General features: G+C 46.4%; 1 long non-coding RNA gene and 1 pseudogene across 1 annotated transcript in view; both read right to left on the bottom strand.

Moving 5' to 3' along the window:
- The window catches only part of LOC126873943 (uncharacterized), a 103,984-nt gene extending 100,337 nt beyond the window's left edge, over positions 1-3,647 (bottom strand). Inside the window, exon 1 of the long non-coding RNA XR_007692593.1 lies at positions 1,507-3,647. This is a non-coding gene — a long non-coding RNA (uncharacterized LOC126873943). The remainder of the gene's footprint in view (positions 1-1,506) is intronic.
- A 3,446-nt stretch (positions 3,648-7,093) lies between these two features.
- Positions 7,094-14,201, bottom strand: LOC126873891 (uncharacterized; annotated as a pseudogene).
- Positions 14,202-14,672: the final 471 nt, after the last annotated feature.

Genomic DNA, 14,672 nt, shown 5'->3' with positions numbered 1-14,672 from the left:
CGTACTACGGTGAAAAGAGGCCTTCGAGATGATCGCCATACACTTTTCGTCGATTCTTCGCATTTCGTCGTGGCATATTTTACAAACTCGTTCGGTTTTATACGGATAATCCGAGGATATTCTGCATTTTTTGATCAAACGAATCGAATTTATAAACGATATGCCTCGTTTCGAAGTTTCAGTGACGTGACCGTGCAAGTACCGACACTATGGTTTCTTAGTTTTCGATACTTTTGAAATGAAGATGTCTGTGTCGTTTAAGACAAGCGAACGGAGACGTAGCAGTGTTCGCATTACGCTATTCGAACGTTATTGCTACAGGAAATACTAATTATTACGTCAATTTTCCAGTCTTCAACCGTGACTTTAAAATCTTTATTTCATTTTCATCTTTAGCCGCTATCGCTCCGTAATCGATACTCAATTTCACGTTAGATCGATCTATCACTTCTAATCCGCGCGGTCCGTGCACTCGCTTCATCCGTTTCCCATTGCGAAACATATTTCTAATTACTTACGAGGGCAATCGATCGTTCAACGACCAGGCAGGATGAATAAAAGCGGAACGAACAATTCAATTGGCGCGGTACACGTGCGTCCACATTTCAGAATAGTTAATCAAAGAAGCGAGACAACAGGTACCGGACATGAGTACACGGATTTCTATAATTACCATTCGCTGCACATATCAGCCGGCGAACGCGAAACTCGGACAAACTGGCTACCGTTCGTCTTCGAACAGCTGCACGCTATCGTCGATTTGTTGTTTAGCGAAAAACATAATGACGGAAATCCAAAGTAGCATCTAATGGAAAATTAATCGAGACGCGCAAAACTATTCCCATTGTCCATCCTACCATGAGATCTACAAACTTCCTGTATTTTATTTCTACTTTTAGCCGGCTCTTTTCTTTATCGCTCGTTCCTCGAACAATCGAAAAAATAAGGAAAAATTGCACCAAAGAATCGATACGATTAACTCGAATCTCTCGGCTAACCTATGGATCTTCGAGTTGACAAACTTTCCGCGAATCCGCCGAATTTCGTATTTCGGTTACCACGACACAAATACTTCGACACCCCAGCTGATTTTCCTACCTACTCTGAATTTCTTCGATCGATAGTATCCGATCTCGAGAAAAAATCGAGGAAATCGCGAGCAACGAGCGAACCTAAACTCGACTAGCCTCGATATCCACGATCCTCCTCCTCCTCGTTGCCTCGGTTCTGTGCAAACAGTGAATCGCAAGGACGCGATAGGCTGGTGGATCGATCGAGACAACGGAGCTATCGGGGTCCGGTAATCTTGGTCCACGGGTGCATATTTCAAGATCGGCATGCGTGAACGATCTCATGGCCGTCGGGTTGCCTTGCGGTCGTGTAACTCACCTTTACAACGTTAATGCGACGGCCACGGAGAGCAACCTATCATATTTCGCAGCCCTGCTCGCCTGATCGACGAGCCGTGTTTTAATATGCAAATTAAAATGCAAATAATCCGCCTACCCTTTCGCCCTGCAGCGTCCTCTCGGCGTTTCACCCTTGTTGAGCCTTCGTCTAAGCTCGGCTAGTTGTCATCCCTCACGGTAGAATAGTTTTCGGCCATCCATTCCGTGGATCCTCCGCGCGGTCTTCTTTCTTTTTCGCGTCTCCGCGCCAACAATTCTTCCGATGCTTTTAAATTACCTTTGCCAGGGAACACGAGCACGAACGAGGCGAAAATCGCTGTGAAATAAATTTTACAGTTTAGCGCGAAGCTGTTATTGATGTAAAAAAAGAGATAGAGAGAGAGAGAGAAGAAGAAGAAAGAAAAGAAAAAACAGGAAAAATATCAAACTTTTATGTTTCGTTTCAGAGCCTTACGAGGAGAGAATATAATATCGAAAGTTGTATTTTATACTTATCGTTTGACGAGGATGATATTTCGAGATTACATCCAGCGATTAGATACGTACTTGACACTGTATTTACGATTAATTGTCAGGATCGCGTATATTACCGCGGGTCTTCAACGGGGTAAGTAAATTAATAGCAGCGGCGAAGAATAATGGCATAGAAATTAGAGTTGGTAGCACGTGATGGAGAGAAATGAAGCAGTCTAGATAAATGCGTGTCCAGAAACTAATAGTTTTAGTAGTCGATTTTTTAATTTACAAATTGATTGTTCCCAGTAAATAATATAAGATTTAACCGTAAGATAGATTCAAGATGATCGTTGTCTATAATTACGATCCATTAACACCGTTACTAATAAAATCCACTATTAGCGCTCCTTACCAAATCTATGTAATTAAGATACGCAGAGAAAGCATTAGGCTGCTCGTAAACAGAAGTCTCATCGTTAAAGTCTCGTTAGAACCCTATATTTTGTTACACGATCAGCCTACATAGGTCCCTAAAGTATTAACCATAGTAGTTATTTTCCAAAGCATTATTCATTCGTACGCTCGATATTTCAAAGTCTAAATTCATGTAAAATACCACTGAACGGTGTAATAATTGAAGGCAAGTGCAGCGTTAATTAGACTTTATATTTCTTTATGACAAATGCAGCTTTCCAACGCAGGAAACTCTACTCTCCTTTTACTTATTTATCACGAGGAGGTGGCAATTCCAGAAACATTAGAAACTAACGCGTTATATCGTTTGTAAAAACGCTGTCTGGAGAAACAGTTGCCAAAATATATTCTGCAACTTTAATTCCGTATCCCTCGTTCGTATCCGAACGATCGTTACTACTCGCCCATTCGTATGATTCGTTCGGATCTCTTCGTTACGAAGTCCGATAGGCGAAAAAATCGGCAAGGAAGACCGCGCGAATACGCGGCGATTTAGCAATTCGAAGCGTCGATCCCGCGAGGCCCATAAAATTCACTCCGCTGAATCTCCTTCTCAACCGATCCGTAAAATGCCGAGACGGTAGTAAAGTTTCCTTTGGTTACTTTCGACGCTCATCGACAGTCATTGATCGAGTTAAAGACGCCTCGTTGTATAGCGAACCGACGAAAGACAATATTATTACGGCTTTCTCCTGTCCTGCGTATTCAGGTTATATTTACCATGCAACCTAGACACGGTGATCGAACGTTCATCGATATCATTATCGACAAGTGGAACACTTTCTTTCGAACTTCTTTCGTAGATACGATCGCGCCTGAAACGGCGCAATAGGCAGCCTCGAACTGAACGAATGACTGTGAAAAGACATCCTGATACCTTTCTCGTCGTTGCTTAAATAAACAAAGAATCGTAAGGAGGCAAGGAACAACATTGTTCGGGTGCCATTCCGTGAACTATAAGGGGTGAAACGTTCGACGTAGCGTTATCTGATTCGTGAGAGCGATTTGAAAGAGCTGAAAAGACTGAAAAGGTTTTTGTACGCGAAGGGGAATTCTCTTTTGTATGCCTTTCTGGATGATCTCAGAGATTTTACCAACGAGATGTTTCTATCGATGACGTAGCTAAGAGTTACGTGGGATTTAGAATACGTACATAGGTCAACGAACTATAAATATAGATATTTTCTAAAACGATCGATATCGACGCAAGATATCTGGAAAAAATTTCCATCGTGGTTTCGCGCTAGTCTCTACGAAAGGTACTCGAGACGAATAACAACGAACGATGGAACGTGCGTAGATTTAGACGCGTAGCATTTAATAAAATCGTCTGAAGCGAAAGTGTGTCACGTAGCACCCTTTTCAGTCCAAAATTTCCTACTTCCTTTTCTACTAAAAGGCATTAAATCGTTAAACAGTGTCGGAATTATGGAACACAAAGATCGAAAGTTTATCGCCACGGAGAACTAGCTAATTTACATATAGAGATGAAGGTACAATATGTCGAGGCGCTGTCCGAAGAAACGTCCACCGTAGAGATCTGTCGTGAGGATTAGAATTTCAATTCATGAATTTACATGCAACGTTATAAAGTGTTAAATCCCTGAACGATGCTTCTGTAAAACGTGGCAGACATACGGAATATGGAAATATGGAAGATTATACAGGAGGTATGGGATATCAAGGAACGGACGTTTACATGTGTTTAGAAGAAACGAAGCATGTAATACGATACAGGTACGTATGTACGCGGCAAGTTAAAAGAAATTATACGACAGATCGAACGTGTACTATCGGCTCAATCAAATTATTAATAGTCTCGCGCAACGTATAGGTGCACGTTATTGCGCGTCCATAGTTTCAAGCTTCCATCTCCTTAAAAAGCATCAAGTTGCAAGTTACTCTCTTAGGACAGCGAGATATCGCGAATAGAAGGTCGTTGAAAAGGTTACAGCGCGCGAAAGAAAACTGCAACTCGAACAAAACTCGAAACGATTTAGAGGCCTTAAGATGAAAACCGCGTGCAATTCCACCCCTGAGTACGCTTTATCTTTCTTCAGAGGCGATTCGAAAGGCCGCAGGCTGCCGGTTCGATTCATCGTTGGTGAAAAAAATCGCTGGCCGATTCGCAGATTGCGTCTCAAGGCGACTCTGGTCGGCACAATCGCGCTCGCTCGTATATAAGCCAAGATGAATCCCCGAGCCATCGTACGCGTAATGTCTTCATTGAAGCAGCCTCCTATCATAATCTCGCTATGATGGACGAGCGGTCTTTATGCGGGGACGCAGAATGGAACGAGATTAAACGAACAGTCATCAATAGCGTGAAAGGCGAAGCTCGTGGAAGGAACGCGAGGAAAAAAGGAGGGAATGGGTTGAAGGGGGTGACGAGACGACTCAATTAGTCGCGTCCTACCCGTACAATCTGTCACGATATACGCGAAACTCTTTTCTCCGAGTCGGCTATTGCGAGGATCGCGCGCCGCCGGCGAGAGAGCCGCCGCGATTTGCACCGGTGACAAATAACGCGTCGTCGAGTGATCGCGTCCGAACCGAGAGAGCGAGAACGGTATCGTTCGAGCAAATCTCACGACCGATTTCCACTTTGTATAATAATGATAAGTTTCCTTCGTTGCCTCTCTTCGCAAATCTTTATTTAGAATCTTATCGCTTGTTATCCTAATTCAGCCACGTTATTTCTCATGGACGGATACATCGTACGCGTGAAACATCCTTGCGGATGTATCTTTGATAAAATTCAAATGCTATAAAACCACAAAGTCTTGCGTCTTTCTTCGAACAGCGTGTAAGAGAAAAATAAAACGTTCGAATGGTGGACTGACGGATTCGCGGAAAGCCTTTCGTAGCAAAAAGTGTTAATTACGGTTAACAGGCTTCAGTCTGTTTCAACCGGGCAATATCGCTATATTAATTCGTTCGCGCGCAAAACTTAATTCGTTGCGCTCCCTTCTGCTCGTGCACCACGTATGTAATTAAATTCCTGCCGATGGAACGGTGGATGTGCAACAGCGGCAGAGGCTCGATCGGACGACACCCCGTCGTATACGACGTCGTTCAATGCATAGCAAGTAGCGCTAGAAAATCAGTTGCCGGTAACTCGGAACGTTCTGTCTACGAACGAATTGAACGACTCTACTTCATTCTACTATCCTAGCAGCGTTACGCTGCTAATCCATCCTGTATACAGTGGGGCACGAAAGCATTGGTACGTCCGTGATCGAGCCTTTTGTAATACATCGTCGTAACAAACTCTTTGTAGTCTGGATAAACGGCGCTGGAAATTCCGAGTATGGAATCTCACGTTTATTCTGTGATATGTGTAGATTAAATCGTTGTTAAGCGTTTAAATCCCTTCTTAGAATTTTTGTCAAAGTTTCTGATTGTAGTACACGAGTAGATGAAATCGGAGAAATTTGTTACGTCGATGTTAACCGGCAAGTTGTTAAAAGCGACGAAGATTTAGTTTTTGAAAAGGTACGAAAGCTGCGAAAGGTTTTAATTGAAAAATATGTACACGAAGCTCGACGTTAACCTATTCGTTATACGATACGAGCTTCGAATGTCCGACTAATGACACGAGCACACGTTTACCTCGCTGTACACGCTATCTACTATTACATCGTTAGTTAATTGGACTAACAATGAATCATTTACCTAGTAAGGCGGATAATTGGTAATTTACTGGATTTACATTTGTACGTCTAGAATATTCTGATTGCGTTTCAACATTCGCAAACGAATTGCATTTATTCATACGGTTAATTAACAACTCACATAAATTTTCGTTTAACTCCATAGCAGTGACTATAGGCTATTAAAATTTGCATACATTTTCCAATTCATCACGAGTTCTTACGAATGATTTACGAGACGTCTTTACGCGAAACGGTTGTTTAGTCGAAGATGTGGCACGAAACCTTTCCTATCCGTGCCTTTCTTCAAATATACCTCGTGCCTAATCGCAAATTTTTACCATATCGTCCGAAATATCGATCGGTGCAAGAGAATCGTCGCCGAAACGTCGAAGCTCGCTTTGTCCTACCATCTTCGGATTCGGCTGAACACGGATGAAACCTTCGACGAGCGCTGGCCATCGTGAAAGGGGCAAAAGTCCGTATCGCACGGTGAAAATTAAAATTTCTATAGAGTTTTACGTAACAGTATCGGTCGTATTACTCTCTCCTACGGCACAGTAGTCCAGCTATGGTTTGTCGATAACGCAACTGCATGCAGTTGCATTATTGCGAGGCAAAGATGGGAGAGGTTCGTTGGGGTGGCGTGGAGGGGCAGCGAAGAAGGTGGCCAAGCCAGAGAGAAAAGAAGAAGGAGAAGAAAGACAAGGTGGAGGAGGCGGAGGAGGAGGAGGAGGAGGAGGGCACGTTGGCGTCGCCTGGAATGCCCGCGGACCACGAACGGTGCCGGTACGACGGGTTTACCTTTTACAGCCTACCTACCGGTCGTTTCACTGCGACTGCACCTTCCACGTCTGCGTTACCACTCTTTTTCGCCGTCGAATTTCACCTGGCCGGATAAAGAACGCGGATAGTTACGCGGCTTCTCTCTGACCTCTGCGTTTCTTTCGGTTTTGTCCATGACTACCCTCACTTTTTCCTTCCCTTTCTTTTCTTCGTTTTTCTCTCTTTTCTTTTTAATTACAAACAGTAGGTACGTGGAGAATGTTCGAGAGAAGAAGTTGTATCCAGCGTTGTATCTAGATTCCTTTGTACATTTTTTATAAGCAACTACGACACGAAACGTTCATTTTTACGATCGCTAACGAGCTTCCTGATCGACGCTTTCAACGCGTATTGGATATTAAAAGAGCGCTGTATGTTGCACGCACGACGTTGCACGAACTTGAAAAAGATTCGAATCTTCAAAACGTTGTCCCAGGTGTATAAATTGTATACAGATGTCACATTATCTTCTCTCGAAGGAGGAAAGGTGCTATTATTTCGCACTGTTCTCGGTTTACATCGGTGGCTTAATTATTAACACTCCGGCTGGAATTAATTAACCTAGCCCGACGCGTTTCGAAAGAATGGCGGAGAAGGACGGAAAGACGGGCGAACGAGGATGAGGTAACTGCAAGTATCATCGCGTAGATGTCACAATTTCCACGATAATGTTTATTCATGATCACGATTAGCCACTTACCACGCAGCCTATCGCTCCGTGCAGCGTGGCTCGTGAATTTTCATGGGCCATTACTTTCTCGTTCTTGAGAATCGATCCGATCTTGATGCACGAAGCCCAGTCTCTCTCCCTTTCGAGTCAGCAGAACCGTAGAATCGCAGATCCGCTCTACGATCGCAAAAAATTTGCCGCAATTGAGTAAGTTTCAGTCGCTATAGTCGTTGCGGCTATAGCCAGGGGATGGTTTATTCGAGAGACAACCTTGGATCGAAAATAAGATCCAATAATTGAATACTCGTAGGTAATAAGAAGATGCGCATCTCGTACAATTTTTCCCCTTGGTCGTTGGACGCTCTCAAAACCTTCGTTATCGTGTAAAATCTTCAGCTACCCAAGCGATTCGCAATTTTCCTTAATTCGAAAAAAAAAAAAAAAACGTAGACGAGATCGCCATGCGCGACGAACTAGCGTCTTAATCCGGAGACCTGGCACGCCACCCACGTGCTCGCGGCTCGTTAGATGACAGACGCAATTTGACCCATTAGCACAATCGCACAACGTGGCTAACGGAACCGGCGGAGGCGCAGACCGGAAAACAGCGGCGCGATTCAGAATGCCAACGCGTGCCGCATCGCGCTCGCCTTGCCCTGTATGTCCATATACGCGACCAGTCGCCTCGCTCACCTACGAGTACTGAGGCGTGCGTGCACGCGCTCCCACGAAAAGGAATTTCTCTTGGACCAAGACCTGGCAAAAGCTTGGTACCGACGACAGGATTAGCCTGGCTGTCCGATGAGTCTACCATTAAGATCTTCGACCTCGACCAAGCGGAGAGATCCGACATTGCCACAGAGGATACAATACGTGGCAAGCTAACGATCGTTTATCGAGATGAAAAGTGGGCAACGGCTCGTTTCGCTATTAATCGGGCCGAGGGGCCGGTGAAAAGGAGCAGGTAGCCAGAGCGTCGAATGAGAAACGCGGCCATCATGGACAGACGCGTGTAGAAAAGAAGAGCATCGGACAGGTCCGGTTTGTCGAACGTGGGCGCGATGCCCTCTTCTCGCAATGATCCCCGCGATCTACACACAGAGAGATCCTGTACCCTTGTCACCGGCTGCTCCTCCAGCCCCCCTTTCAAGGATTTCGGATGAAAGGTTGGCGAGCGGCCGAGCGGCCGAGCGGGTGAACGCACCCTGAAAGCCAGGACGTTGTCCCTAGACGCCTACGTGGGTTTCGTCTGGATCTGTACAGGCCGGCTATAGGCTAAACCGCGGCAAGGACCCGCGGTGAATTTCTAAGAAAGGCTATGCAATTTTCGAGGCCTGTTCCGGAGCGGTCTTGTTAGCCGACACGCGAAAATTTATCACCCCGTCGTCGTTACAAGCGGCTAACTATCTCTCGTGCTCCTCGCGCCGACCGGATAGGGTATCATCATCAGCGCGTGATGAGCACCGTGGATGTAATGAACGGAATTACTTCGATGGAAAACTTCGTGTATCATTCGAGCGCCGTTGGACGCGGCGAGATTGAGTTCTTCTGTCTGCGGATGACGCTCTAGGTCCTGCAGGATCCAACGAGAACAGCAGAATTTTACAGACGCGTCTCGATAACCATAGCAATAGATGTCAACGACTTTGTCCATTTGCGACTGTTTTGCAACGTTTTTCTATCGATTACAGCATCGGAGCGTCTTTGTTGCATTATCGCCACGAGTTGCATCAGCCAAACTCGCATACTCGGACGATATTTTATTCCTCGCATTTTCGTTCGAACGAGAGGATTAACTGGAACTTGTTAACAGACTGTCGGTCGGCCAGGACGATTTGGCCACGCCAAATACGATTATTCACCCCGAATAGCCCCCGTCCTTCGTGGACGAAGAAGGCCTCGCGAGGCTTCGTTTCGACTTATCGTTTTATCTCAATCGGCGAATCTAAGAAGCCAGAAACTAGCACTTTGGCGTGGAAGAAAGCCGGATCAGGCCAAGTTCGTTTACCAAGCGGGCCAAATCAAACGAACGAGCGACAAGCAAGGAATTCGTGCGACGAAGACGACGCGATTCTCGTCGTACTGCGTCTTCGCTCGTGTCAGATTGAACGGATGGCAGACGAAAGAGAAACGACGAAAACATCCCCGCACGAGGGAATGCGGGGATCAAGTTGTCTCGGGACTTTTCTAATCCCGCGACACGTTGGAATTAAAACGACTTGTCCGAGATGTCGTCTTCGATTTAAACTATGGTCTCTTTGGAAGATGAACGACGCGACGTGGACATAAATATAGAGCATTTCCAATTCCATTCTCGCTTCTTCTCTTTCCGTTGCTAAACGGACGACGTTCTCTGCTGGGGATCGAACTATACGGCGTGCAAGTTCTTTCAATTACAAAGCCATCGAAACGTCAAAAAGTTTACGCAACGTTGGAACTTGATAAATCATGGTCGAAAAGAAAGTTGGAATGTCCTATTCTTTGGGTAATTTGCCGGGAACGATCGCAGATCGCTGCGAGCTGCGATCCGTCGTTATCGAAAGGACGGTCGATAAATTACGTCTATTAGGGAACAATTAAAAGAAGGAAACAGGTAGCCAGTCTCGTCGGCTTGGGCGAAGAACAATGCGGCAGGGCGAAGTTTGCGCGGTTCGTGTTCAGGTCACTGGTGCGCAGGCGGACCGTTAGGAGTGGAACATTGTGCATAGCCATGGGCATAATCTTAACTTCTAAGAAACGACCACTCATTGATCCTAGGCTCTACTATAGACGACGACATAGGTCACGTCCACATAACGGTCACCACCGGAGAGGACACGTGCCTTTAAACTCACGGCTCGGGCTAATCAACTTGACACCAGCAGGAACTGCTATTGTAATCGGACCGCCTGCTGCGCTTTTCTTATACAGAAACTCTTGTCCATAAGAGAATTTAGTCGTCCACACGGATACTCGAATACTTTCGTCGATGGCTCTCCATGGGTATTGTCTTTTCACTGAGTAATGCAGTAGTACGTGGTAGGTGGATTTGTTGGAGGATGTGAAATTTATATTTCTCGATAGCTTCTAAAGATATTGGCGTAATACGAGAATTGTTCGGAACTCGCGAGTAACGATAGAAATATACGGCGTAGCATAGATAAGAAACCGAAAGATCGGAAAAATTAAAAGTATTCCACGTTTGGTTTCTGTCTTAAAACTAAACGCGTATCGTAGATACCAAACGCGTTCGCGTCTAAGTATAATCAATTTGAGCCACAAGGACGAGCAAGCTAACAAGCTTTTTTATCACACTACTCGGACAAGCTTCGACACAGTCGATATCCCGCACGACGTACTACTGACCAGTAACCTGTCGACGGATCGAGGATTCACGATCGGAAGATCATGTATCAAGCATACACGTTTTCCCATCGTTCTTTACCACGAGACCTGAACAGACCTCTGACGGCAGGGCAGCGCTTCGAATGATACATAACGTGTCACGATATAATAGGCCTTCTCGACCGTCTATTTCTGTTGCATAAAACGATCCACTCGAGCCGATCGAGTAGATGCCATAAGATAACGTGTCTGCCTAAAAGTCGCAATCGATCAAACCATTGTAAACCTATTTTTGAGACTCGACGTCAGCGGAACGGGACAAGGCTCGTAGACCGTGTACGTTCGCGCGTGTGATTAATGGAATACTGTTGCAAAGTGAGACGCGATACTTTGGTCGTGGTCGGTGGGAAATTAAACGCGTGCGTGCTCGTAAATTTGCCGTTAGTAATATAAGTTTTTGTTAATTCGTTTTATAATTTCTGCACCGAGCATTACCTGCATCCTATAAAGTTCTATTACCCGTGATTCGCATAACTTAATCGCAAACAAATACCCGTTAACCGTTAGCCTGAAAAGATGTAGCAGGTACGATCAAGATGCAGGAACACGAAGGAATTATACATTTTCCGTGAAACCCATTTTCACGCGTGATTAATATTTTACAAAGCAGACACGTATCCCAGTTCACGGCGTCCGTAGGTCGCGTATTCAAGCATGCACGTAACTTAACGCTGATTTCTTCGCGAACGAGCGAAAAGGAACAGGTGAAACGACAGCCGGCATGGGAACATCCTGTCCAAGATCGCCCGGGGTCGATCGCGTTGCAAACCGCGTGATCCATGAAGCACAATCCATCAAGTTACAGTTACTTACTGGCGGGCGACGTGTTATCAATCGATAACAGACGATAACACGAGCAAACGTCCTGACCACTGGCAATTACCGGCCACGGTTATTTACCGAGCCTTTGACGAATGAAAGGCATGCAAGATGATATTCCACGATGAAAAACTACGATAGGCGGTGCTCGGTTTTACTCACAGACGCGTTTCGTTAATGATAGATGAACGTCCGAGAGTCGCAGCTTCGATCGAACGATTTAGGATAACCTTTTCTCGATTAGAACGCGAAAATTTTCTTGCTTTTCTTACTTTTGGGATACGATCGGACAAATAGAATAATTCGTAGCTGGTAACGAAGAATTTACCGTTGGTTACGAAGTTTAATTGCCTTGAGATTTAATCGCTCGATCGTTTAAAATTACAGCACGATCGGATCTGACGACTCGGTGACCTTGCGGAGGTCCGAAACTTCTGTTGCAGAAGCGCGATACTCGTGCCGGCAGTTACATCAACCGAGAGATTTAACGAAAAAGATGGCGCGTGCGTAAGGCGACCTGGCAGACAGAGGTCAGATTTTCCGCGTAAACTCGTCCACCGTTAAGTAGCTGGAAGTACGAGCGAGCGCTATCACCGGATCTGGCATAATGATCCATATCGCGCTAGGACGCGGCGCGCGATCCTCCGGACGAGGGTTTATCGCGGAGGCGGACACGCAGGTACGCTCGCTACGCGTCCTTCGAACTAACCAAGTTTCCCGGCGTCTGGTTATGCTAATTATGTATATCGTGCACCGCTATTACTGGGACACATTCGCGTGGCTCGTTAAACGGCCGTGTGTCCCATAAATAATAACTTTATTTTGCACAGGTGGTGGTGTCGGGACCGCCGATAGGATTCTCGAGTACTGGAAACACGGTGGTTGCGTGGGAATTCGAGTTTCTCTGTCGATTCTCGACCGTGGAAAGAACTATGTCACGGGAGGAGGCGAGCTGCGTTTAAACAGCCACAAATTCAGTCTATCGGTGTGGCGGGACCGCATTCCGCTCGGGCAAAAACGCGTAAATTACGCGACGAACGGACCGTCGTTATCCGAACGAGCGGCTAGCCAACCACGAGAACCCAGCCGGACGGTATTTCGTCTCTTTCTCTCCCTTCGCTCTCTCATAAGTACATAAATTAGCCGCGCGGCCGGCCGGCAAAAAGCTACACGACGGAAGAGCTAACGGGCGACGTCCACGACACGCGAGTGAATCGCGGCTGCACGTGGGAGAGCACAAGCAAATAAAGTACGAATAAAGAATAGAGTCTACTACTGTACTACTTGGACGGCCGTGCAGCATCATTAGCCGCGACGTCCAGCTTCTGATTTCCTTCCTTCGCTCCCCTTTGCTCCCTTTCCAAGCGAAAACCGCTTCCCTCCTGCTATCCGAGACGAGCCTCGACGTTTTGTATGTTAACACGCGATACGCTTCGCTCGTACTGTTCACTGTTCGGCTAGATACGCCGCTTGTTTGCGATTTCCCTTCGCGACATTTGCGTGCGAGTTATGAAAAGAGGGTTGAGAACAAGCAGCATGTTTGATTTTTACCAAGCCTCGGCTTCGCTGTAGCTTGTTCGCGGTTGCAAGGTTTCGATTCGATTGACCTTTTTGCCAAATGCATACACTTTCGCTCATCCCACGCAGCCGACGCCGATTTCTCTCTACACGACGGTGTCAACGTGTCCTTTGACGCGAACGGTAATTAGATGCTTTGAATTAGAATTTCTTTTCTAGAGTAACATTCCTGTGTATCGGATGCCTCGCGCTGGTTCCGTTTAACGAACGAATAACTATTTCGCTTCTATTTTAAGCGTGAAGGTATTTAACGCGCGCGGTTCTTTCGTTACACTCTGATACTTTACGATTTCTAACGAAATGCATACGGATACCTGTGCATTCCTAATAAGCGCGTACGCCAGCGTCCAGCTAGAAGAGGGTTAAGAGCTAAAGGGTCAAACGTACGGCAAGTTGCGATGCAACGTCAACGAGACCGCTGCAGAGGCTCGTCAGTGCCAACGTGCATCGCTACGACGAAAAGTAGCCGATACTCGGGTCGTTGACTCGAACAGGACGCAAGGGATCGACAAACAAAGTAAGGGATAAGCAGGGATAGGGAAGAACGTGGCCAGTGGCGTATACGTACTACGTAGCCACGGCTCGTAAGCGGAGAGCGGCCAGCATCATTAGCCAGAACGTCCAGTTGGCGATTTCCGTCTGCTCGTTTGTGGGACGAGACGCTCACGGGCTGCAACGTGGCCTCGGCGAAGGTGGGGGCTGATCGCCCTTATCGGGTAAGGGGGCCCCCGGACGACGCTCGATGGTTCGTACGGTGAATGGATACCTGGTACTTTGTTCTCGGTTCCCGGTACTCCTGTGCAGCCGGTGCTCTCTCGCCGAACATTCGAACACGAGTTCGATGACCCTTCGACTTCGCAGACCACGGACCGCGCGCCCCGTCTACGTTCGAACGCTGCGCCGCGCCGCACCGATGGCCAGGGCAGCGCCCATCTGTGACTCTCCGAACGACCGACACCACCCCGTTATACATCTGCCTCCGGGATTCCGCGATTCGTTAACATTCTTGCCGAATCGCTCCCTTCGCCTTCGTCAGACCAGATCAACGGAACGACGCGCGATGCGAGAATCGAACGGGAACTGGCACCGGAGATCGTTTCGGTTTGACGAAACAGGTTTCTTATCTTTCCTGCTTCCGAAGTTGTCGATCGTAAATGACGACCACGTTTAATTATAGTTTTCGGAGATTTCGAATTTGTTACTATCGGAGAAGATTAGCGGAGTGTCTTATCGGAGCAACAGGTCCTTTGATCATAGGATGTTCGAGATATCGGATCTTAACGAAGTAGAAGATACGAAGAGACCAAACAAACAACCGGTATCGACCATACATCGAGAAATTAATTATAAAGTTATTTAAATTTCGATTCGTTCGTTGCTCGAGGCTTACCTTAGCTCTTAAAA

This window comes from Bombus huntii, chromosome 15 (genome assembly GCF_024542735.1).
Source record: "Bombus huntii isolate Logan2020A chromosome 15, iyBomHunt1.1, whole genome shotgun sequence".
Classification (NCBI taxonomy): Eukaryota; Metazoa; Arthropoda; class Insecta; order Hymenoptera; family Apidae; genus Bombus; species Bombus huntii.
Note: the sequence above shows the minus strand (reverse complement) of the source record. Positions and strands in the feature narration are given on the sequence as shown.